The 24,282-nt window shown below is 46.1% G+C and overlaps 1 protein-coding gene and 1 long non-coding RNA gene across 5 annotated transcripts in view; one reads left to right on the forward strand and one right to left on the reverse strand.

Moving 5' to 3' along the window:
- The window catches only part of Cipc (CLOCK interacting pacemaker), a 19,060-nt gene extending 12,847 nt beyond the window's left edge, over positions 1-6,213 (reverse strand). Inside the window, exons 1-2 of one of the 4 annotated variants that reach the window (XM_013123515.3) lie at positions 5,665-6,213; positions 1,400-1,562 (exon numbers count right to left, since the gene is read on the reverse strand). The gene's annotated coding sequence lies outside the window, so the exon portion shown is untranslated. Of the gene's footprint in view, positions 1-1,399; positions 1,563-5,076; positions 5,216-5,664 lie in introns of those variants that run through there. The other 3 variants (XM_013123516.3, XM_005084003.4, XM_013123517.3) reach the window with 3 other exon arrangements.
- LOC121139287 lies at positions 5,095-20,676 on the forward strand. The gene is made up of 2 exons (XR_005876203.1): positions 5,095-5,217; positions 20,371-20,676. It is a non-coding gene; the product is annotated as an uncharacterized LOC121139287 (long non-coding RNA).
- Positions 20,677-24,282: the final 3,606 nt, after the last annotated feature.

A 24,282-nucleotide genomic window follows, 5' to 3' on the forward strand; every position in this document is an offset into this window, starting at 1 on the left:
CATAAGAAGTCATTACCTTGAGAGAGAACCAGGTGAGCCAAATGGTAAAGGGCAAAGAATGCTAGCCTCACCCACTTCAGCTACACCTCCTCTGTTGTCTCAGCTGACCAAGCTTCAAGTTTACTAAACAGAATGGTTTCCACCCAAAAGAAGGCTCACCATCCCCTCGCTGCCCTCTAATTCCATTGCGAATTCAAGGCACACAAACCACATTCAGTGGAAGCTTTGTGAACTGCAAACAAAGGGACATTTGATTCGGCTTTTTGGAATGGGTAACCAAAGAAACTTGGCCTCCTCCCTGAGGAGAGGAGAGGTAACAGCAACCAGCAAGGCGTGCTTTCCCAGTAGACATCTGCAGGATCGTGACCCAGTGCCACCACTCACAGCATGGCGTTTCTCAAATTAACTCTCAGTTCTTAGAATGAAGTACTGAGCAGAGTACAACCAAAGTCTTGCATACATACATACACATATGCTACTTCAAAAGACTTTTTTACATTTACTTATTTTCGTGTATATGTATACATTTACAGGAGCACACATGTGCCATGATGAATATGTGGAGGTCAAAAGACAACTTGGTTCTATCCTTCTACCATGTGGGTCCTGGAGATCAAACCCAGGTTGTCAGGAGGCAAGCACCTTTACCTGCTAAACTATCCCACTGGCCCTATATGCTACTTTACCTGCTAAACTATCCCACTGGCCCTATATGCTACTTTACCTGCTAAACTATCCCACTGGCCCTATATGCTACTTTACCTGCTAAACTATCCCACTGGCCCTATATGCTACTTTACCTGCTAAACTATCCCACTGGCCCTATATGCTACTTTACCTGCTAAACTATCCCACTGGCCCTATAGGCTACTTTTTAATACAAAGCAGTATTACACACACACACACACACATATGCTGGAGATAGCTCAGCAGTTAATAACACTGACTATTCTTCCAGAGGAACTGGGTTCAATTCCCAGCACCCATATGGCAGCTTACAACTGTCTGTAACTCCAATTCCAAGGGATTTGACACCAATGCACATAAAATAAAAGTTGAATAAATTATCTTTAAAAAAAAACCATAAAACTTTTACAGCCTGAAGGTACATCTCAGTGGTAGAATGCTTACTTAGTATACTTAAGGCCTAATTTTGAGCACAACAAAAAAGAAAAAACTTTTTTGTATAAACATGTTTAAGAGGTGGGCTGAAGCCGGGCATTGGTTGCAATGAAGCTCAGATACATTACATTCAGTCACATGCATACATTTAAAAAAACACATACTAAGCGCCCCTGTAAGCTGGGCATTGTGCTAGACTGAGGATAACTGTGTTTGTGTCCCTCCTACTGCTTGCGATCTAGAGAGAGGAATGGATGTGAATCAAGTATTCACACACTTGTTGGTTGCATCGACAGGAGCTGTGAACAAGTGAGGCTGATGGGCTGGAGCACCAGGAAAGGGCCGTGAGGCTGGAATCTGGAGGATGAGGAGTCAGCGGGCAGGAGGGCCATCACAGGCTGTAAGTGAGCTGTGCAGTGTGTTGCAGGCCCGTGTGAAGGCTGAAAGGAGAAGAACATGGTGTATACAGAAGTAAACGGCCAAGGGTACTAACTGAAGAGCAGTGGGGACCTGCACAAAGACCATGGGTACTAACTGAGGAGCAGTGGGGACCTGCCGCAAAGACCATGGGTACTAACTGAGGAGCAGTGGGGACCTGCACAAAGACCATGGGTACTAACTGAGGAGCAGTGGGGACCTGCGCAAAGACCATGGGTACTAACTGAAGAGCAGTGGGGACCTGCCGCAAAGACCATGGGTACTAACTGAGGAGCAGTGGGGGTGGAGGCACACTCCAAGAAGTCAGGAGGCACTGTCAGGGGGATCTCTGGAGTCTGAGACCAACTTGGTCTACACAGTGAGCCTTAGGCCAGCCAGGGCTACCTAGCCAGATCCTGTCTTAAAACAACAAAAATGAATGACACTTTGGAGATAAAGAAAACAATGTGCCACCAAGGAAATCAGTAGCAGTGAAACTGGGCAGGTATAAGCAAAGCCCAGAGATGCTTTAACTTGAAATCCACTCAGGACTCCATGCACTTCAGGCAAGCATCTCTGTCCCTGAATATCCTGAAGTGCCATACCTCAACATTTCTGCTAGTTCAGGACCTAGTGAGATGAAACAGGAGACACATGCTTCCATGCACAATTGAGTAACCTCTTGCTCACATATGTACAGACCAATGGTTCTCAGCATGTGGGTCTCGGGGGTCAAATGAGTCTTCACAGGTTCACATATCAGGTATCCTGCATATCAGATATTTACAATTCATAACAGTAGCAAAATTACAGTTATGAAGTAGCAAGGAGACAATTTTATGGTTGGGGATCACCACATGAGGAACTGTACTAAAGGGTCGCAGCGTTAGGAAGGTTGAGACCACTGGTACAGACAATTTCAGGGGACTACAGAGACACAAGTGGTTTGAATGGGAGTAAATGCTAAATGTGAAGCCAAGTAAAAGTCATTTTGCCCCACACCTAACTCATTTAAGGTTTGTCAGCCTCATCTAGCTCATGTCAAATCACTCTTCTACCAGTCACGTGCTTAACCCTTCACACACAATGATAAGCGATGACGCTATAACATTTAACAGAGCACTATACAAAGGCAATGTCTCTCTGTTTGACAGCTATGACGTTTGACAGCCTGGACAATCCTGTTTCAAAAGTAGACTAAAATATAAAACTGTATCCCTAAGAAAAGCAGGATCCTTTAGTATGAAACCCAACAAATGTGAATAGTGTCATCTCCCCAAAACAATACTGTTCGAAAGTGAACAGAGCTGTCTTTAAAGTGGAGCTAGATGTGGCTTCTGGATGCCATTCAGCTAAGGCACACCTGACCAAGCTTCTGATCACATTAGAAGGGCAGGTCTTGTCAGGTGCAACTAATTAGGAATCTGAGAAAAATTCATACTATCTTACTAAACATAGACTATTTTATGGGCATTCAAGAGAAAGAATCCCAATTCAGTCTTCCGTGATCCTCATGACAAGACAGTAAAGTTACTAAAATGTGAGTACTGTTACTAAAATGCAGTCAGTGGAGCTACACAAAAACACTAAGGAATTTACTCTGGTTCACAGAGAATTCACAGGATAATGCTGACTACAGAACCAAAATACTAAAACTTTAATCTGTTAAATTCTAAAAGTTTAGGTCCTAGGGAATTAGTGGCAACTGGGAATAAAAACAACAAAACGCACACAATCGACTTTAGAATGGCCAAGTGTCCGTTTCGGATGCAAAAAGGATTAAAAATATGAAGGCTTCTCGTCTTGATAAAGTTCAGGTGAAGCATGAAGAAAGCCTTAGTGTTCCAGCCGCGGCCGCCCATGGGGGAAGGAGCACAAGGCTATACCCACCTCCCTTCTTTGGGAGGGAGTGGGCTCGCACACACCAGAGGAAACCCTGCATAGAAAAACGGAGGGGTGGCGTTTTCCCACCAGTACCCCTTAAGCCCAGGACCACACAAGTGGGAGAACCTAAAAACTCAGAAATCAAGAGGGTGTTATGTGCCTCCTCAGCACTACTTTACGCTAAAGTTGGATATTTACAAGCGTTTGGAAGTGGTTACACCATCTTTACTGCCACCCCATCTCTGCGCCTCCCGACCACGGTGGGAAGCCACTACACTTTATACACTTCCCAGACCCTGCACTTCCCTCACTTATTCTGCACGAGGGCTGCTGCTCCCAAGCGACCCTACGGGGCCTCCTATAAATACACAAGTTACACATTATCCAAAGGTTGTCAGTGCAGGCCATATGCAGTGAGATTCAATCGGAAATTGGTCAACACACAGGTCCACATAAACTGGTGACATTCTCAGAAGTCCTCCAGGGCTTACTTCCCTTGTTCACTTCTTACATTAGAGCCATCACTCGTCTCGAGAACCTCACCAGTCGCTGGTTCTGTTTTCATTTTGTTTCCATCTTTGCAACAGACCGGTGAGGTATTCACCAGAGTACTAACTTCTAACAAATCTCTCAGTCTGGCAGTCTCTGAAAGCCAAAGCAGTTTAGCAGTCACCAAAGTACGTGAACGCAGTATTTCCAAACACCATGACCACCTCAGGATCTAATTTTCAGGTGCAGTCCAACATGTACCCCTTATTCTAAATGAAACCATAGGGACAAACATACCAGCCAAATTAAAAGCTGGTGCAACCCACTATCTCTGGGGCGTTTTGAGTCGGGGATGAAAGACCATCAAAGGTTACAGGGAAGCAGCTTTTAGCACTCTCTTTTTATAGCTACTTGGCAACACTCCTGAGAGCTCACGTTCCCTTTAAATGTGTCACGTGTGTGGCATGCGTGCACAGAGGTGTGAGGCGAAAGCCCTAGAAAAGGCTTATGTGAATAAAGTGAGAGGGCCACAGAAGTAAAGTCTTTATCGGCCATAAAGCCACACGTCACTCCAGTCACAAATTTATTTGTAGGTTTCCTCTGAAGTGGTTTTCTTTTGGTCTGCATTTTCAGAGATACCATTCCAGGAGGATGTGTATTTTAATGGTGGAAAGACTGCCCCTGCCTACGTGTCTATTATTCCTATTCTCCCTCACACTCCTTCCCATTCTCAAAACTGGCTGGAAAAGGCATGTCGAAGTCTTCCACACAGTCACACGGTGTCCCACGGCTCTCTCCATCCTCATCTCTTAGAGGGGGCCATGTGATTAGAGACCGTCCTCAGATCCCTTTGAAAGGGGGCTCACATTAACAGTGCCCACCCACCCATTCGCACCAGCCCACATGACATCTGCCCCAGGCAGCACGCCCGCCCGCCCTCCAGGCATCAACTAGCCTGCCAACTCAACAGGGTAGAATCGGGCAGACCACAGGACTGTGCTGTGACTGGCATACCACCAGTCTCCAGGGCAAATGTCCAGGCGATGCCTACTGCCAGGACTTGGGCAATAAACAGAGAGCTTGGCTCTGGTCTGGGTCCTGGGTCCAGATCAAAACTGCCCTACCCAGCCACTAACCATTGACTTCTTACTTGGCACTACCCACCTTCTTCCTCGCATCCCTCCTTGGCGTGACGCCTGGCTAGCTGGCCTAAAGTAGGGGACCTCAGGCCTCTGGAACAGACAGTGCACCTGTCTGGGCACCGATCCTAAACGAAGGTCCTGGACACGCAACTGGACTTACTCGGTAAGCAGTCCTCATGCCCACCATCTAGCCCAGACCCCTGTGCTTACAGCCCGGCAGCCCTTCATGCTCTCCTCCGGCAGGAGCCGCGGTACCCAGGGCCAGGCCGGGGCACACGTGCCCTAAGGGACTCACACCACTTGCCACACACACAGGCCCCTCCCGACACACCGTCTCCGCCTCACCCCAGATTCCCTTTCCCACGCGGGCCCGGCCCTTAAGGCAAACCGACTACATGGAAGGCAGGGACGGCGGGTCCCTCGGCTCCCAATATTTGGCGCCCCTCCACCCCGTTCTCCCAGAGTCCTGGTTCTCCTTTGTGTCCACTTCGCTCCCTTCCTCTTCCACCTGCTCCCACCTGCTTTCTCAGCGCTCCCAGTCCCAACCTCCCAAGTGTCGCCATCCCAGTTGCCCCGGCGCCCGGAGCCTGGCGAGCCCTGCCTTTCTCACCTATGGCCAGGGTCGCCGCTCCACGACCAGCCCGGCGGGTCAGCTGGCGCATGCGCGAGCCGGTCCCCACGACTCCATGACAACCTGGTATTCGCCGGGTCCCCAGCTATCCCGCAGGCCTCCCGCCCATTTCTCCTCCCCCTCGCCTCCGCCGCGGCTTTCGCCGGTCACGTGAGCTCCACGGACCCAGCACCATGGAGACTGCGCGCCGTGCTCCTAGAAGGGCACTTGGAGAGCCGCCCTTCTCCCCCGCCACTTCCTCTCTCTACGCCGGAAGAGCGCCGTGGTCCTCTCTATGGTCGGCGCCAAGGCTTCGCCGCCATTTTGTCGAGCCATTGTGTTGAGGGCCAGCGCCGGTGACTGGGGTTTGAAGGCGGGGGTGGTGGCTGTCGCCACACGGCCGGAGTCGGGATTCGTTTGGGGGCCCTGAAGGGAGGCTGCCCTCGGGGCGCGTCCCCTCGACGCCGTTAGGGGTGGGGACCGGAACTGGGCGCGCCCGGCCTGTGGTGGCTGCGGCACCCAGCGTGGGAGGACTCGCCCGGGCTGGCATCCGGGCGCGGTGTCCCTGCGAGTGACTCGCTCGCGTTTTTGCCACGCCTGTCGCCTGGTTTGCGTTCCCGTCAACCCTCCGGACCGCGCACGAGGACGAGACGCAATGAGTACTTCCGTGGAGTGATTTCATGCCAGTTGATGGTTGGCTCGCCTTGCCCCGTGCGGGGGAGGTGTCAGCTTTATTGACGATGTCCCATGCCCGCCCCGGGAAAGGGAAGCACAACCTGAGCATAAGCCCCGAGAGGAGGGCTTCACAGCTAAAAAGCGGCAGGCTTATGTTGACAGTTGGAAGCCGGCTCTGTAGCTGCCCTTGCCTGTCGGTCCCGCTACTCCAGTAAGACCTGTTAAATAAGGATGTTACGGTCTCGGGCGCATTGGCGGCATTACAAGAGCTCAGGGACCACATGCAGCTAATGGCTACTTTATTGGACAGCGAAGATTAGCGCCTGTTCTTGGCACTTGCAAATAGTTAAACTGGGCATGTGGATCTAGATGGCGAATGGTCCTGCATTGGTAATCAAAGCACCAAGCAGCTTAAAAGGAGATAGTTAATCACGTTATTCATCCAGACACAGATAATGCTAATTTGTTAGTGAGTATGAATGTACTTATTAGCATAAGCCCTCCCAACAAGTACTAGTTGAATGCCTACATCGCTGTTGTTTGGGAATGGAGGAAATGAAAACAGTGGTTAACCATTATCAAATCATTAAGAACCTGTAGTTTTACGTGTGTTTTCTCAGGACGCCTCAACAATTGTATGGCCTGCCTAGGTGCTGTTACCCTTAGTTTATAAACTAGGGAAATGTGAAGTTTGTGCTCATGATACAGCTGCAAAGCCTGAGCTTAACATACTGCCCCTAACTAAAACAACCTTTGCCTTCAAACACCTTAAGGATCAACACATAAAGCAAAACGGTCTAATAACCAGCATGAGAGAATGTAAGTGCCAAAAACAGGCAAAGGAGAAAGAATTCTCCAGCTTGAGTCATTGTTGAACGAGGAAGAAACTAGGTAAAGCTTTTAAGCACAGATAAAGGTCAGCTTATGAAATGGAAATGGGGTCATACATACAGGCAGAAATGAGTAAATTAAATAAGCAGACCCATGAGGAATGGCAAAATAAGTCAAGGTTTCCCTTGCACATTAGCAGACAGCCATTCTGTATTAACTACTTGGATTTCAAAATAAAATCAGTGGTATTTATGAATAGGTGTGATTTTATGATTATTTTACTCTATGATTCTATATGAAGAAGTCCATGAGAGTAGATAATATTGTTAGGTAGCCAAATCATTTTTTTCCTTCCTTTATTGATTTCCCAGGGCTGTAAATTGGCCCCTATATGGATAGTTTCCTGTGGCCTGAGGCCGTTAGTCATTGTTCTGGGACTCTTGGTTAGGCTCAGGTCCTGTAATGAAGAGGAGATGTTAAAGCATGATTCTTCTGGGTTTCAGGTCTTAGCAATTTGAATCCTCTTCAGTGCCCTGGAGGCTCAAGACTCACTTTACCAACACCATTTCCAGCAGGGGGAGACATGCTACATTAAATGCTGCGCTAAAATTTTGGACTAGATTTCCACTTGTAAGCAGAGCTGAGTCAGAAACAGCGATTCTTTTCAGTCTGCCTCAGTGAATTATTATCACCTGTTCATCAGGAGTTTGACTTTTCAGTCCCATGTAAGGGAGCATGAAGAGTTAGCTGTGTGTGTATGTGTGTGAGATCATATACATAAATATGGGTACATATATGTATATATGTATATACACACACATACATATGTACATCTTTCAATTCTCATTTTTATTTATTTGTATGTCAGGTCTCTCTGTAGTATTTACTTTGTAACCCAGGATGACCTCTCCTTAAACTTGCGGTGATTCTCCTGCCTCTGCCTCCTGAAGGCTGGAGTTACACCTGGTATACTTTCAAATGCTTATAAATAATAATGATTTTGTCCAGGCTTGGTGGTACATTCCCGTAACCCTTGCTACTCAAGAGGCTTAGACAGAAGGATGACTTGAGCCCAAGAGTTCAAAGCTACTCTAAAGATGGGGGCTGGGGAAAAGATGCCAGTGCTAAATAAATAAATAAATGAATGAATGATACATAAACTTGAATTTTAAATTAGTTATTTTAAAATCATTTAAAAGATACTAGTGTAAAATGAATCAAGGAAAGCATCCAAAATATCTAGTTTCAAACCCCACCTTCTCTCAGTTTGTTTTATAAAAGAAAGGACATTTTGATATCTCATATATATAGGATAGGTATAATCTCACAATTTAAAAATTGGATAATTTTAAGATAGGCATGGTGGTTCATACCTTTAATCCTAGCATTTAGGAGGCTGAAGTGGAGGCTACCCTGTTTACAGTACAAGTTACAAGACAGCCAAGGCTACACAGAAACGCTACTTAAAAAAAAAAAAGTCGTGCAAAACTTCACATTCTCATTTCTCCAGTTTTACCAAGGACTAGTAAAAACACAAGGACTGGATTGGTTCCTGGACCAGCATTTGAGAGCCAGTGATTTCATTTTTCTGGACTTCCTCCGCCATCTGTAACATCCTCTAGTCTTAATCAGTACCTAACATTATTAATGCTAGCCAGTTCTTAGAGTTCTCAAGGAGGATTTGATGGTGTGTTAAGATACATGTGTGCACTAGAGGGTCAGAGTCGTGCTGAGGAAGAGGCAGCTCTCCAGCATGGACAGGCAAGGCAGACCCATGGCCCGACACAGACAAGACATGTACTGGTCAGAAGTAGAAGGGTGTGCGTCCTCGTTCCTCTCAGCAGCCAGGTTACTTCTTAACCTGTGCTCATTGAGGAGTCTGGGAGAGCAGGATCATGAGGAAGACAGTGTTTATATACAGTCAGGATGCTGACACGCAGTTTTGATTCCAGGGGCAGGAAATGCCTCCCAGACAGCTAGCTTGTTCTCTCTCATTGTTGGTACCTTAAACTCCTTCTACATTCAGATTCTTAGCCTTTAGTACATAGAACATTCAAGACCAACTTGAGTTTCATGAGACCCCCAGAGAGAAACAAAGGGAAATGGGAGTGAGTGAAGGGTTTCTCTCCAGACTGTTCCACACTTGTGATTCTGGAAAGGAAACACCAAAGCCCTACTATTTTTGTCTGTCTGAATCATTTGTGGGGCTTTTTCTGTTCTGATCATTTGTTCAAGAATGTCCTTGAGGAACTGGAGAGATGGCCCAGAGATTAAAAGCATTGTCTACTCCTTCCCATGGTTCAATTCCCAGCACCCATATGTCAACTCACTAACAGCTGTAACTCCAGTCCCCGGGGATCTGGTGCCATCTTCTGTCGTCCACAGATAGTGCATGCCCACAGTGCTCAGACACATATGCAGGCAAAACACACACATAAACATTTTTTTAATCTTTAAAAATAAAATGCCTCCTTAAATTGTATTTAGCTCAAGGCTAATGGTATTTGGAGTCTATGAATAATGGCAGTAGAGAGGACCTGTGTAGTGTCTGTGTGACAGACCAAAACATTCCTAAGAACTGTACACCACACTCCTGAAGGAGGAAGGCTTGATTGGATCTTTGAAGGTGCCACTCCAAGGGTTGGCTGGCTGGGTCTGTTTAAGGCAGTGTTGTTACTGGGACATTTAAATTCGCTGAGCCTGCTCCACTGTTACCCTACATCTTAAAAAATTAGAAGACTGAGGGTCTGGGTAGATAGCTCAGTCAGAAAAGTACTTGACATGAATGTAGGGTGCTCCAGCATCCAAATAAAAAGCCAGGTGTGCATGTACCCTGTAATCTCAGCATGGGCAATATCTAAGTTACTGTTCTATTGCTGTGAAACATAGGAAACATAATATAAATGGGGGCTTACTTACAGTCTCAGCCCTCTGAGACTAGTCCATGATCATCAGGCAGGCATGCAGACAGGCATGACACTGGAGCAATAGCTGAGAGCTCATATCCTGATCTGCAGGGAGGCAGAGAGTGATACTGTGCCTGGTACAGGCTTTTGAAATCTTGAGCCCACCACCAATGACAAACCTCCTCCAAGGCTAAACCTCCTAATCCTTCCTAAACAAGTCCACCAACTGGGAATCATATCTATGAGCCTATGGGAGTCATTCTATCAAACTACCACAGGGGAGGTGGAGACAAAGTAGATGCCTGGAGCTTCTGGTAATTAGGCTAGCATTAATCTGCTAGTCCCAGCTCCCAGTGAGAGCTTTGCTCAAAAATTGGGTTGGATGGCTCCTGAGGACCAATACTCAAGGTTGTCCTCTGACTTTCATTGGCACACAAATATATGTACATGCATGAACACACACACACACATTTACATACACAAAAAGGAACTAGGAGACTGGAATTGGTTGGGTTTTTTTGTTTTGTTTTGTTTTTTGGTTTTACCAGACAGGGTTTCTCTGTACTGTTTTGGAGGCTGTCGGTCCAGCCCGGCCTCCAACTCACAGCGATCCTCCTGCCTCTGCCTCCCAAGTGCTGGGATTAAAGGCGTGCGCCACCACCGCCCGTCGAGACTGGAATTGGTAAAGGAAATTAAGTTTATTTACACTTTGGCTAAACCAGGAAGAGAGACTCTTAGTTTCTTTCCACTTCCTCTGTAGCAGTGTTACAAGTCTATAGGAAAGATGAAATAAGTCAGGATATATGAGGTGTGAAGATGTCAGAGCCCTGTTAATGAATGTCTTCCTGGGAAGCAAGTTCCTCCAGTGGGCTGATGCCAGGATTTCAGCCTTTCCCTTTCCCCAGCATGGAATTCCTGGGGAAATTTTAAATATCTGGAGTCCGTTGTTTCAATAGCCTGATAGCCAAAGGGAGGGGCGTCAGTGGCTTCTTTTGACTAGCTCTTCTCCTGCCAGAGCACCACAGCAGGCTGGATTAGTAGCTGCCCCATGTTAGGATGAAGTCTTGCCTAGTTGTTCACCAGGACTACCCAATGGTTTATCTCAGTCCAGAACTTGCCAAATCTCAGAGCCCAAGATCTCAAAAGGAAGGCTGAAAAACAAGTAGTCACTTTCCAAGGACTCAAATACCATAGGCTGGACAGGCTTTTGTTTTTTTTTTAATTTGGGAGGGGGCAACCTTTTGAAATTTTGAATGAAAAAGTCAGTCCTCCTAATTTAAATTCAAATTCTCTTTTCCTTGCTTAATGCCAAAGAAGATTTGAGGAATGATAGAGCTTTCATCCCCCCATGCTTTATCATGCTTTCAACCTATTTTGAAGACAGTGATGGTGTCGAGACCTGCGTTGGAGTGGGTTCTGTACGTACACACACACACACACACACACACACACACACACACACACACACACACGTTTGGCTATGAAACCGTGCAGAAATTATACACAAAGACATCATTAAGAGGTCTTCTCTACGGGTGTAAAAAGGGTGGTCTGCTGGTCCAGAACGTTGGTCTCTTTGTAGTTTGCAGTGTCCCTTTTAAGACTTAAAAAGCTGCTTTTATCTAGTGAAGACTCATCCACTGGGGCCAGGGGACAGGATCCAGTGCCCTCTTTCAAGTGACAGGCATCCACATGCAGAACTAGAGTGCTTTTGGTCTTCTGCTTTGTGGTCAGGGATAACAGCATCACCCACAGGATCTGCCCACAGGGTGAATCCGGAAAAATTCACTGCAGTGTCATGTACTAATAGTTTCATGAAATTCTCCCTGCAGCAACCTGTGACAGGGCACGGGAATTTTTTCCAGTGTCATCACACTTCAGCAGGAGTGATTGTGTCATCCAGATGCAGGTGTCTTAGCTGTCCTTTACCTGTCGTCTCTCCATGTCACATACAGCCAAGGAAGCAGGTGACAGGCTCCTCTCTCTTACACGAGGGGGAATTACCAAGTGGTTGCTTAGCAACTCCCGTAGAGCAATCAACATGCTCTCTGTTGTGGTATGTAGAGCGGTTGGCTTTCCTCTCAAGAACATTTGCATATTTCTCTTGGGTCTCTGGGAAAAAAAATAGGTACATCTCCCCAGCTCTGAAACTATTCAGTGGTCTTTTGTCTTGCTTTTCCTCCAGCATCCATTCTACGGTAGTTCATTATCACAATAAATTACAATTATTTGCTCCGGTTATTAACACAGCAAATGTTTCAATTCAATCAAATTCAGTAGGTTCTTTGAATGTTGCACATAGCACTCTATACCCTGTAAGGAATTATAAGGATGAACAAGTGTGGTCCCTGTTCCTAGCCAACCTGAAATTTGGTGTTGATAGGTGGGGAGCACGGCTCAGTGGTAGAGCATTTACCCAAAACGTACAAAGCCCAGGGCGCGGTCCCTAGCCTATGATGGGGAGGGGGGGTTGGATAATGAATATAATTGCTTACATCTTTGATATGTATAGAAATTACTTGTTTACATGTGTGAAACTGTGTATATGTGGAATAAAGGTATTTTCACTTAGGATAATTCCTTTGTGTTTGATCAAAGGATTTTTTTTTTTTTGCTTTTCTAAATCCCTGCCTTTCTAACTTACAGCTGCAATCAGTTCAAAAAGCTGTAATCAGTTCAAAATCACTTTTAAGTCTCAGCTCCTATTGGAATCTAAATAATTAGCAGCTCTCAAACGGCTCTTGTAGGAACGTGTCACTGCTGATGTCTGATAGGATGGCGCAGCCCAGCCCCGGCCTGTATTGCAGTCCTTTGGCATAATTGCTGCTGTGGTGTTCACAGCCTGCACCTCTATTTTACACGTTCCAGTTTAAAGAAGCCTCCTCCTTACCTTTCTTTGTCTGCTTTGGAGCAACACGACTGCCTCTTTCCAGTTAAGGAAGGCCTTCGGTCCTTTCTAATTCAAACCAAAGGGAAGGATGGAGGGAGGGCCGTATGTCATAGTCAAGAAGGTGGCGACCCAGGAGTCCACCATCAGTATCCATGGTCTGGACGTCAGGACCCATGCCCCTTGGTTACCCAGAGGGATCCAGAATTCTGCCATGAATGAGATGGGGACCCTAAATGTGTACATTGATACCATGCTCAAAAGACTGTCTGGGCCAAAGGAGTAAGGAATGACCCAAACTGTATCTATGTGTTTATCATGATGAGGGTTTGCAAATCAAGTCTACAGACTGTCCATGTGAAGAAAACTGAGGCTGGAGAGATGGCTAAGAGGTTAAGAACACTTACTGATCTTTCAGAGGACCTGGATTCATGTCCCAGCACCCACATATCTCTCAAAAACAAAAACAACACTGGTAATGTCTCTTGCTGCCTATGTTGACACCCTGAATTCCGTCCCCAGAATTAATCCCAGGACACACATGGTGGAAGCAGAAAATCAAATCCCACACTTATGCTATGGCATGTTCTTGCCCATCCCCCAATACAAATAAGTGAAATTAAAAAATAATAATAATAAGTGGACCTGGGACAGATACTCTGTTGCCCTTTGATGCTGGCAACCCCTTTAGCGCTGTAATCTATATCCTGTATGCCACAATTTGTTCAGACTTCAGCTGGAATAGCAAAAAAAAAAAAATTACCTCGGAAGTCTGTATCCAATCCATTGTCCCTAACAGAACAAAAAACCTATTTTGTTTCCATTCAGAAACCCTACAGCTAGACTTTCTCTAGTTGCCGCTGTGGAGACAGTTTCTGAGGGATTCCTCCCTTTCAACTAAAGGGCCCTCCAAGAAGAAGCAGGGGATAGGACACAGGGTGTGTGGGAGTGGGGGGTGGGGGGCAACATGACTGTGGGTAATCAGCTGATGGGTAGACGGACTGCACAGGATAACATCACTTGGATTGGAAGGATGCTGTCTTATAAGTTTATCTATTTACTTTTACATTCATTTTTATTTTATGTGTATGGATGTTTTGCCTACATACATATCTATGCTGTGTGTGTGTGTGTGTGTGTGTGTGTGTGTGTGTGTGTGTGTGTGTGTGTGCCTGGTGCCTTGGGAGGTCAGAAGAAGGTATAGGATCCCCTGGATCTGGAGTGGCAGATGGTTGAGAGTAGCCATGTAGGTTTTGGAAATCAAACCCAGGTTCTCTGGAAGAACAGCCTGTGCTCTTAACCACTGAGCAATCTCTCTGGCCCTTATGCATTTATTATAAGTTTATATTTTGAAATAAGGTCTTATGTAATCCACACTGGCCTTAAACTCCCGATATAGCTCAAGATGACCTTGATCTGAACCTCCTGGAAAGCCTGTGGTGCTGGAGAGCAAACCCAGGGTTTCCAGAATGCTAGACAGGCACTCTATCCTCTACACCCCAAGCCCCTTTCATTTCAGTGTTAGGAAGTGAATGATCCCAGGGCCTTCTTTGTAGCCTTGTGCAAGCTACAAGTGTGCACTTTGCCAAGAAGCCACACCCCCAGTCCCTAGCACTTTTCATGGTAGCATTGTTAAAGGCAGAATTTTATTGTAAACCACATGTAGAAGAAGGATGGCCCAGTATCTCAGAACACCAAACTTCAACATCCTGCTTGTACCACACTATACCCTGGCCTAAATGCCACTAGCCTCTACTGAAGGTCTAAAGAGGCTCCTGGTCATCTTCCTTAGCTGTTTCTGGAAGGCCCCTAAGGGCTCATGAGCAAACCAAGTGTGTACTTCTCCTTCAGCCTCTCCACTGATGACTTAATATTTGCAAGCCTCTTAAAGGGAATACTTCTGTAAAAATGCCATCACTCTGTGGGAACAAATATTCTCTCCCTTCTCTGCTAAGGCCACTGTAGGCCAGCAGGTTGCCAAAGTGGAAGGCAGGAAGAGCCCTTTCAGAGTGGGTACTTTCTTTTTTTAGAATATTAGCATTTTGTTTGTTTGTTTGCATATTTATTTAGAAATAGGGTTTTTCTAAGTAGTCCTGGCTGTCCTGGAACTCCCTATGTAGACCAGGCAACTCACAGAGATTCTCCTGCCTCTGCCTCCCGAGTGCTGGAATAAAAAGGACACACTACCATACCTGGAGAGTGCACACTTCCTTAATTATTTGGACTTGGTGAACATGCCTTTAATCCCAGCACTCAGAAGTCAAGCAAGCAGATCTCTGTGAGTTTGAGGCCAGCCTGGTCTACATAGCAAGTTCCAGGCCATCCAGGGCTACATAGTGAGACCCTGTCTCACAAGGCCAAAAAGAACAAAGCAAAACTGCTTGTGATTTTAGTTGCTCCTTTCCTCACTCCAGCTTTCCCTTGCTGGGGACAGAAGTGAGCTGTTTAAACTAGGATATAAGATGACAGGTGACTAATGCCTTCTGTTGCTCTTATTTTTCTTCCCAGGCAAACTTGCACTTAAACAACTCAAATAGAAATCAAAATCCTCCACCAATAAAAAACAATCAAGTCAGTCAATACAAATAATTACTAATATTGGAGTTGCTTGAGAGGGCTGGTGGCATTCTGTAAATTCCATTCGTCATTCATAGAACCTAGGAGCATCAGAGGCTCCTCTTATAACTTTAAAATAGAGCCAGAGGAACCGCTCAGGGCTGAAGAACACTTATTAGTCATCCAGAGAATATGAGTCAGAGCCCAGAACCCATGTAGGGAGGTTCACAACTGCCTGTGTTTCTGCCTCTATGGCATCTGGCCACCAAGAGCTCCCTACCACACACACACAGGTGACATACATCCCCACAGACACACACATACATAAACACAAACTCATGAATTAAAAAAGTACTAAAAATCAAGCTTTTTTAAAACTTAAAAATGATTCCAGGACAGCCTCCAAAACAATACAGGAAAAACAAACAAACAAACAAAAAACAATTTAAAAATGGCAGCTCTGTCTCGAAAAACAAAAACAACTTAAAATGGAAGGTCAGAGAGATGGCTCAGCAGTTAAGAGCACTGGTTGCTCTTCCAGAAAAATGGAATCTGGTTCCCAGCACCCATATGATGGCTCACAACTTTTTGCAACTCCGAGGGAATCCAATGCCTTCCTCTGGCCTTCAAGGACACTTCATAAACAGACATACATGCAGGAAGAACACTCTTATACCAAAAGTTAAAATAAAGGTTAAGGGCTGGAGAGATGGCTCAGAGGTTAAGAGCACTGACTGCTCTTCCAGAGGACCCGAGTCCAATTCCCAGCAACCACATGGTGGCTCACAACCATCTGTAATGAGATCTGGTGCCCTCTTCTGGCCTGGAGGCATACATGCAGGCAGAACACTGTATACATAATAAATACATCTTCTAAATAAATAAATAAGGGTTAAAAATTCTTTTTAACTTAAAGATGATGCCAAATGTTAGGTATAGAGGTGACATCCCAGCACTCAGAAGGATGAGAAGCTTAAAGCCAGCCTTGGCTACATGAGACATTGTCTAACAACAACAACTTACATGAAGCATACCACCCCACTCCTGTTTTGTTTTCAAGACAGAGTTTCTCTGTGTAGCCCTGGCTGTCCTGAAACTCACTCTATAGACCAGGCTGGCCTTGAACTCAGAGATTCACCTGCCTGTGCGCCACCACCCCACTCTTTAAAGGGTCTTGTAGGAAACTGGACGTTGGTAGCGTACTTGCCTGGCATGTGTTAAGCTCTGGATCTGATCCCCAGCACCAGCATGAAACTGGGTGTGATGACTCGCTCCTACAAACCCAGCACTTGGGGGTAGAGATGGGAGGATCAGAAGTTAAAATTTTCCTCAGCTACAGTGGCTTCATGGCCAGTCTAGAATGTGTGAAACCCTGCACCAGAACAAAATTTACAAATAGTAATGACAATTTAAACAAAGATGTTTCCTAATAGACATCAGTATAGGAAAGTGCCACTTCATGGGACCCCTGAGAGGGCTTTCAGATGAGAACTAACAATGGCCATGCTCCAAGTGTAATGCCAACTCGTGTTGTTGTACTACAAGAATTTTCTCCATTAAAAACACCCACTCCCACCTCCAGGAAAGAAGTCAACACAAAACAAACTATTTATTTCCACAAAACACAAAAGACAAAGAGAACAAGTAAATGTCAGAGTGGGATGGACCAAGAGAGCTAGTATGGTAGACAGAACTCAGGGTGTGGCACGAAATGCGTCAGATGTCAGTAGAACCCCTGATTCCTACAAGCTGGGTTTCTTCTGAGACAGTTTTCCATCACTGCGGCAAAAACACCTGAAATAAAGAGAGAGGAAAGGGTGTGGTGATTTTAGCTCCTTTTGTTTTGTTTTGCTTGTTTATTTTCAAGACAGGATTTCTCTGTGTAGTTCTGGAACTTGCTCTGTAGACCAGGCTATGATTTTAGTTCTTATACAAAACAAAGAAACAAGCCGGGCGTTGGTGGCGCACGCCTTTAATCCCAGCACTTGGGAGGCAGAGGCAGGTGGATCTCTGTGAGTTCAAGGCCAACCTGGTCTACAAAGAGAGTTCCAGGACAGGCTTCAAAGCCACAGAGAAACCCTGCCTCAAAACAACAACAAAATATTTCCTGGCATAATTGGCTCCCAAACCTAGCAACTGAGGCAGCCCTAGCCTAGGCCGTTCTCTAGATCGGGTAATAGTTAGCATTAGTAGATGGATTGGCGCCTTTCTTTCCTCTGAGTACTGGTTTTGAGAAAACAATTTTGATACTATAATGTCTGGTTCCTTCATCTGCCACTTCCTGTTCAGAATCTGTCCCTTTTGATGCTGCTTTTTTTTTCTTTTTTTAAATAGGGTCTTATGTACCTCTAAGCAGCTGAGGATGCCCTGAATGCCTCATCCCCTTGCCTCTGCCTCCCAAGGCTGAACCACAGGAAACAGTTTTCGTTTTGTTTCTGTACTGCGGATTGAGCCCAGGGTCTCATGCATGTCGTTCCAGTGCCCTCCCTGTTGAGCGGCACCCCAGGTCCTTTGCTTTCTGCCTAGAGTGTGTCCCTGGCCATCTGGCAGCCCCTTGCTCCTCCATTCACATGTTCTCTGCTGGCTTTGTCTGTGGTTTTCCTGGCTGGGTGGGGAAAAGCCATATAATCTCCCACGTCCGTCCCTCAGGCTGGCCATGTGGGCTCTCACCCTCTCCTGCTGTGCGCCCCTCCCCCAAGCCCCTCTCATCCTCTTTATTCCACATACTTGACACATGAGGCAGTTTCCACTTGCAAAGAACAGCCAATCCCCTGGCTGATTCCAGCACCAGGAATGCCCAGGACAGAGCCAATAAAGTATGTGATTGGCAAGGGCTTCTCACCAAATATCTGAAGGACGTGGCGGCCCCAAATGGAAGACATGTCTCTGAACTGACTAGAGCTTGGGGCTCTTTACCAATGAAAAAGGACCAGACTGTGACCTGAAAAGCTATGAGACCCATGTGGGAAACAAGCCAACAACTCACTCTACACCCAGTGTAGAAAATGGCTTTTAGTTCAAAACCGAGTGCTTTGGTACCACTGTTACTCGTTTAATGTCCCTCTCTCAGCATTAGCTTTGACCAAAGAAAGCCTCTGGGACTAGAAACACATAGGCCCTCTATTAAAAGATCGCAAACCACCACTTTCACAGGAAATGCAACGACCAGGATGTCGAGAAAGCCTTGGTAACCGTCAAATAATATTAAGAAACACAGGCAGAGAAAGACTGAAATAGGACCTCTGTGTGGGGCTTCTAAAGGAACAATTGTTGCAAGACACTTGCTTACACTGTGTAAAGGTGTGCACTGTGATTGGTTTCATAAAAAGCTAAATGGCCAATAGCTAGGCATGGAGAATAGGCGGGACTTCCGGTCAAAGAGAGGAAAGAGGGGTAAAACCACAGAGGAGATGCTAGGAGACACAGAACAAGTTGGAGGTACACAAGGAAAGGAAGGTAAAAAGCCACGGGATAGAATGTTGATTAAGAAATATGGATTGGGGGCTGGAGAGGTGGCTCAGAGGTTAAGAGCACTGACTGCTCTTCCAGAGGTCCTGAGTTCAATTCCCAGCAACCACATGGTGGCTCACAACCATCTGTAATGACATCTGGTGCCCTCCTCTGGCAGAACACCGTATATGTAACAAATAAATAAATCTTTTAAAAAAAGAAATATGGATTAATTTCAGATATAAGAGCTGATTAGAAATAACCCTAAGCTATAGGCCAAGCTTTCAAGATTAATAAGAAGTCTATGCATCATTATTGGGAGCTGGCTGGCAGGACAAAGAATGATTCGTACAAACAGTAGCATGTGCAGAGGTATTTAGCTAACAAGGAGATGTGTTGCTTCATTGTGGGAGATATGAAATGACCAAGGGATGGATTCTGGATTGAAACAGAAAGAAATAGTGCCTGGCCAGTAGGAAGAATCTTCTTATGCATTCACTGTATAATAAACAGATAAATATGTGCACAGTTCTCCTCAACCCAGTATTTCAATTCTCACTGATAAATAAATTACTATTTCTCACCAGGATCTGTGCATTTCATAAGTTAATTCTAAATTAGTATATTTATTCAAACAGCTGAGCAGTGGTGGCACACACCTTTAATCCCAGCACTTGGAAGGCAGAGGCAGGCAGATCTCTGTGAGTTCAAGGCCAGCCTAGTCTTCAAAGAGAGTTCTAAGACAGTCCCCAAAACCACAGAGGAACCCTGTCTTGAAAAATAAAACAAAAACCAAAAAAAAAAAAAAACAATAGATTAATATATTTATTCAAACAGAGTTTTCTTTTTTCTTTTCTTTTTTTTTTCAGAAGAGTTTTCTATCAAGTCTCTCTTTAAGAAAAAAATTCCTGGGACCTGGCACACCGTAAAAGTGGCCTCTGATAACCTCTGTCTGGCCATTGGTGCTACACCTTCAAAGAGTGTAGACTAAGGAAAAGTTGAATTTTTAGAATGGATAAAACACAGTAGTTCAGTGGTTTTTGAAAAGCCTTTCTCAGTTGAGGAACTCATTCCAAGTTGGCAGGAGGATCTGTTCCATGTGGTCATTCAGAAAAGCAGGTTTTGTTTGGTTTTGTTTTTCCGTCTTCTTCTAGGATACGTTTCACTTACATGCTCAAAGCTGGATCTCATGCAAGTTCCTGTTCTCATTCAAGGAAAGGTAAAGCAGTCTGGATTAGGCAAACCAGTATCTTAAAATGTAGGAATAGAGCCAGGTATGGTGACACAGGCCTTTCTGAGTTCAAGGCTAACTGGTCTACAGAGTGACAGCCAAGGCTACACAGAGAAACCCTGTCTCGAAAAACAAAACAAAACAAAAAACCATCCCTTTTGTTCATACAGTGATGAAGTTACAGTCACATCTCTGGCAAGGAGACAAGAGACCCCTATCCTCAGATGGACAACTACTGCCCCCCACTATAAATATGCACCTGTGGGGACTGGAGAGATGGCTCACTGGTTAAGAGCACTGGCTGCTCTCCCAGAAGACTTGGGTTCAATTCCTTGCACCCACCTGGAAGCTCACAACCATCTGTAACCCAGAGGATCTGCTCTTCTGATCCCTGCCGGTACCAGCAAGCAGTGCACAGACTACAAGCAAGCAAAACACCCATACACGTAAATATAAATAAAATTTAAATGTGCCTATGGAAAAGGGAAGGGGAAATCTCTAGTAGAGTCCACTATGGAGACCCATCTGAATGAAGTTCCTTCCTTCCTTCCTTCCTTCCTTCCTTCCTTCCTTCCTTCCTTCCTTCCTTTCCTTTCCTTTCTTTCTTTTTCTTTTTCTTTTGGTTTCTCTGTGTAGCCCTAACTGCCCTAGAACTATCTTTGTAAACCAGGCTGGCCTCGAACTCACAGAGATCCGCCTGCCTCTGCCTCCCAAGTGCTGGGATTAAAGGCGAGCGCCACCACCATCTGGCCTGAATGAAATTTCTTGTTGCTAGGTTGTCCCAGAGACACCTCAGAGAGACCTTGTGCGGCATCTGAAGGTGGCTTTTGTCTGGGCTAGCACAGGCCCTGCACAGCTACACAATGAGGTCTTCCTTCCATCCCCAGTTCCGAGGAAGCTGTTAGGAAGGCGGTAGTTGCTGCCTGTTGTCTTTTGTCATCCTGATTTCCCTCTTGGGACATCCTTGATGCTCTCTAAGCAGAGTTATTCTACTCCCGGGTCCAGAGGGAGGAGGCCGTGTAACTAGTCACACCAATTAGACCATCGCTTTCCCTGACCATGGTGCTTTGCTTGGTGTTAGACCTACAAATTAGCCAATCATATGCCAGGAGAGCTTCCCTGGGCAACAGAAAGAAGAAAAAGCACCCCTCCTGTTGTTCTCTTCAAGCTCCCCGCTACTCTTGCTCTTTGTGGTTTTTCCAGACAGGATTTCTCTGTGTATCCCTGACTAACTCTGTAGATAAGGCTGGTCTCGAACTCACAGACATCTGCCTGCCTCTGCCCCTCCCAAGTGTGGGACCAAAGGTGTGCGACACTACTGCCTGGCTCAGGTTTCAAATGAGCAGAGTTAGACCCGAATCACTTGCAACCATCTAGTCCCTTCAAGAAGACAGACGGGCGGTGACCAGAGTTGACAGATTAAAAACAAGCTCTGGGATGATCTTTGAGTCACTGGCTCAAGTTCAGCCTCAACCAGAGCTACGCCTGACATGAGGTGAATTTTCTTTTCTTTCTTTTTTGTTCAAGATAGGGCCTTACCCTCTCTCTCCCTTCACCCCCTCTCTCCTCTCTCCTCCTCTCTCTCTCTCTCTCTCTCTCTCTCTCTCTCTCTCTCTCTCTCTCTCTCTCTTCTCCATTTCTTCCCTCTTCCCCTTTGTCCCCTCACCCCTTCCTCCAATAAACTCCACATGGGTTTGTTGGGAAAAAAAGAAAACGGATAGGGCTTTATGTGGTGTAAGCTGGCCTCGCACTCGTCATGGCTGAGGCTGGCCTTGGATTCCTGACCCTCCACCTCCCAAATGCACCCCTCTTGAGTTAGAGGTAAATTTTCTACCATTTTCTCCAACTAGAAGAGCAGTAACTGGCACAAGGGCTTCCTCGACCTAACCTTTCTTTTGCATGAAAGTTGGACTTCCCTTGGGAATGTGTGGCCCAACTTTACTCTGGATCTCCTCGGCTCTTTGGTCAGTGAACGAGACTACTACTTGCCATGGTTCGCAAACAGGCCCCTAAGTGGGTGTGTGGCAGTGTTGGGAGATAGTTCTGAGTTCATGGGAAAGAGGTACTACTAGGGTTTTATGAATGGAGGCCAGGGGTATACCTAAGTATCCTACAACATACAGTACAGCCCCTTCAGCAAAGAGCTGTCTGACCCAAAATGTTGTTAGTACCCTGTATCCTGGTCTCTTTGAGCAACCATAGCAGAATGCCTTAGACTAGGTAATTTATAAGCAACAAAAATTACTGCTCGACAGGCAGTGATGGCTCACACCTTTAATTCCAGCACTCGGGAGGCAGAGACATGCAGACATCTGTGAGTTCAAGGCCAGCCTGGTCTATAGAGACAATTCAATGTCAGGCTCCCAAAGATGTCCTGTCTTGGGGGGGGGGCAGGATGACGCCAACAACAACAAAAAGTTACTGCTCACCATTCTGGAGGCTGAGACATCCAGTATCAAGGCACAAGCAGATTTTTATTTACCAAGGCCTCGTTTCTCATATGTGGTACCTTCTATGGCTCTCCAAATAGAGATAGGGCCAATAAGCTCCCTCACTCTTGTTTAAGGGTCTACCCCCCACTCGTTGGGTCAGAGCCCTGATGCCCTAGTCACTTTCAGGTCAAAGGACTCGCCTCTCGATGCTGTGGCCTTGCTGGGGCAGCTAGCTTTCCACGTGTGGCTTTGGGAGAAGCACCAGTTCTCAGACCATAGCATCTTGCTGATGCCACATAACCCATTTACTTCAGACAAATGTGCTCCAAGAGACGAAGGCCCCCAGAGAGGCCACCCTGCTCCTCTCCTGGGATCATAGGTCCGGGTGGGGCCAGACTTAAGGGGTGTTGGGAGCCCTGTCCTGCAGCCGTGAAGAATAAGCTTGCCTAGCTCCTGTGTGCACATCGTATGATTAACAGACGCTCTGCTGAAATCGGTGGGATGTCAGAGTCTCAGCTCAGCACAGGGGACCCAGGGATGCTCCACATATACACATGCATGCAAAACAGTATACACATATAATAAAAATTAAATAAAAAATTTAAATTATATATGTATATATAAACTCATATATATATATATATACATAGTATGTGTGTCTGTCTGTCTGTCTATGTCTGTGTGTATACATGTGTACATGGAGGCCAGGGGATGACCTCCCTGCCACTCATTCCTCAGCAGGCATCTACCTTGTTTATTGGGACCAAATCTCCCTCTGGGACCTGGAGTGACTGATTAGACGAGGTTGGGATGAAACCAGGGATGCCCCTGTCTCTCCCTCTCTATCCCTAAGAGTAGAAGTATGCTCCCAGCTTTGCTTCCCACCCCCCCCCCATGGTTCTGGGACTTGAACACTTGAACTCAGGTCCTCGTGCTTGCAAGACAAGATTGAACTATCTCCCCAGCCCCGCTGCTGTTTTGCTTGCTTATTTAGTTGGTTGGTTAGGTCTGTTTTTAAGACTGAGGCTCACAAGCCGGGCGTTGGTGGCGCACGCCTTTAATCCCAGCACTCGGGAGGCAGAGGCAGGCGGATCACTGTGAGTTCGAGACTAGCCTGGTCTACTGAGCAAGTTCCAGGACAGCCTCCAAAAGCCACAGGGAAACCCTGTCTCGAAAAACCAACAACAACAACAACAAAAAGACTGAGGCTCACACGTAACCCAGGCTAGCCTGAACTCAACTACCTATCCAAAGACGACCTTGAATGCTTGCTTCTCCTGCCTCCAACTCCCCCTGGGTGTGGGGATTACCATATACCATTGCACCCAGTTTATGTAACGCTGAGGATCAAACAGAGGGCTTTTAGCACACTAGGCAGGCCTTCAACCAGCGGACATTCCCAGCCCCAAAGCCTTTTCCTTAAGAACAGAGTCAGAACTCAGCTCAGTAGGGGAAGACTAGGAGCCAGCCAACTGTTTTCCAATAGCTAACCAGACTTTTCAAGGATTCATCAGATCCCAGCTCTATTACCCTGGGGACATTTTCATTAGGAGAACTGTCCCCATGTTCCCTCCCCTCCACCCCCATCTAGTTGACTTGCTGGAAGCTTTCCAAAAAAAAAAAAAAAAAAAAAAAGCTTTTGTTCCCAGG

This window comes from Mesocricetus auratus, unplaced genomic scaffold (assembly GCF_017639785.1).
Source record: "Mesocricetus auratus isolate SY011 unplaced genomic scaffold, BCM_Maur_2.0 Super-Scaffold_15014, whole genome shotgun sequence".
Taxonomy (NCBI): Eukaryota; Metazoa; Chordata; class Mammalia; order Rodentia; family Cricetidae; genus Mesocricetus; species Mesocricetus auratus.